This window comes from Pelmatolapia mariae, linkage group LG7, assembly GCF_036321145.2.
Source record: "Pelmatolapia mariae isolate MD_Pm_ZW linkage group LG7, Pm_UMD_F_2, whole genome shotgun sequence".
NCBI classification, from domain to species: Eukaryota; Metazoa; Chordata; class Actinopteri; order Cichliformes; family Cichlidae; genus Pelmatolapia; species Pelmatolapia mariae.
The window spans coordinates 913,210-915,000 of NC_086233.1; the positions used below are offsets into that span (position 1 = coordinate 913,210).

General features: G+C 45.8%; 1 protein-coding gene across 1 annotated transcript in view; it reads left to right on the top strand.

The window, feature by feature from the left end:
• Positions 1–556: 556 nt before the first annotated feature.
• nox5 (NADPH oxidase, EF-hand calcium binding domain 5) overlaps positions 557–1,791 on the top strand; it is a 21,127-nt gene continuing 19,892 nt past the window's right edge. The window contains exon 1 of the mRNA XM_063477494.1: positions 557–642. The gene's annotated coding sequence lies outside the window, so the exon portion shown is untranslated. The remainder of the gene's footprint in view (positions 643–1,791) is intronic.

Consider the following 1,791-nt stretch of genomic DNA (forward strand, 5'->3'; position numbering starts at 1 on the left):
AACTAGTTGGTTTAGCTATAAGTCCTGGTGTGTAACTATAGAGTTAGGAATTTATTGACAGTGGGGGTCTGCCTGTCATAAATGCCTCAGCTAATTAAACAGGAAGCCACAGTTACAAGCCTGGGGAGGACAGCCCCCCCAGACTGAACAATAGAATTAGTGGAAAACTACTGAAGAGGGGTGACACAGGGCAGCCCCCCCACTTACTCTATGAAGGTGTGTGTATGAGGAAAGATCCTCACTTGATGCTTGCTGTGACTGCATATAGTGGGATCTCCCAGTGTGCACTGGTAATAAAGCTTTGATGAAAAATACTTCAGCCTCATCTGACCCTTCTCCAGCTGGGATATCAAAAGGATCGGTGAGGTCAAGACGTGAACCTCAGCAGTATCAGGAATAACAACCACAAACTTATAAAAATAATAAAAGTCTAGTTAAACCATGTGACAAACCCGGACTCACCTGTGGGGTTAAACGTGTTTCTGCTCTGCTCCATGTTGTTTTTGGTTTTTGTGAGGGCTGTGGGATGTCAGCTCCAGCTGACACGGAGGAGGAGGAGGAGGTAAGGAGGAGGTGAGGAGGGAGTTCAGAGGAGACAGAGAGCAGCTGAGGACGGAGGGAGACTCGCCGCAGCAGGTTAATGTGAGTCTGACTTTAATTTGTGAAACTAATATTTTAAGAATTTTCAGGAAAAGATGAATTTCAGAGACTTCACGGCTCAGTGAGAGTTTCAGGTTTAAACTAAAAAGTCAGTTATCAGAAGCCCGTGATCATATTTTGAATACATTTTATTTTGAAGGCAGATTTAAAATGTTTTTGATGATTAGTCTGGGCGGTTTCTGACCTCCATACAGCAGCTCACACTGAGAGCTGTCGCTGCTGTATGGAGGTCAAATAATGCCCGAATAACTACAGAAAAGCAGAAGGACGGAGCCTGTACAGACGTGTGGACATTCCTGCTGCTCTCTGATTGGCTGAACTGATCTCAGTAGGTGAGGTGTGAGGCGCAGCTGTGACTCTACGGTCAGAAGCTTTATTTAAAAAACAGAGCTGAAATGTTTCAGGCTGGGACTCTGAAGGACTTTCAGGTTTGATTGTGGCGATGCTTCGTCGCCTCACGTGTATTATTTGTTGTCTCTGCATCCGACGTCTCCATGACGACGGCATCGCCGCAGATTGTCCCCGTGAGGGAAACCAGCAGGACGTCCACGAGTCCAGCTGCTCGTGAAGGCTGACGGTTCAAATTCCACTCAGATCCCAGCGGAGACTCTGCGATCACAAACCTTCAAGAACTTTACAAACGTGAGAAGCTCAAGTTTGATTTAACAGAACAGGAACGCCATCGTTACCGCCACGGGGACTTCAAATACAGCTGGAAGATGATGCTCGTCTCTAAATGTGGGTAAAAGGAGACCGTTCACCTACTGTCACCTGCTCTGAGCACACACCTGTCCCACCTGCTGAGAAGAGCCTGAATGTTTCCCAGAATGCATTTCAGGCCTCAGACTGAGACTCCTGCTGTTTTTAACACAGTTTAAATGATCTCCTTGGAAAAGTGATTACACAGAACCAAATCTGGACTCGATCACCACCAACCAATCAAATCTCTGCATGACATCAGCAACCAAACACACCGGCTTTACAGAAAGACGGAAAAATTAGAATCATGTGATCGTCATCATCACTTTTACCGTTGGTAACGTTGGTTTGCATTCTCCAATCATCACTCCTCTTATGAAGGTTGATGCAGTCTGATGGTTTATTAGAAAGCTACTCCACAAGAGCTTTTCC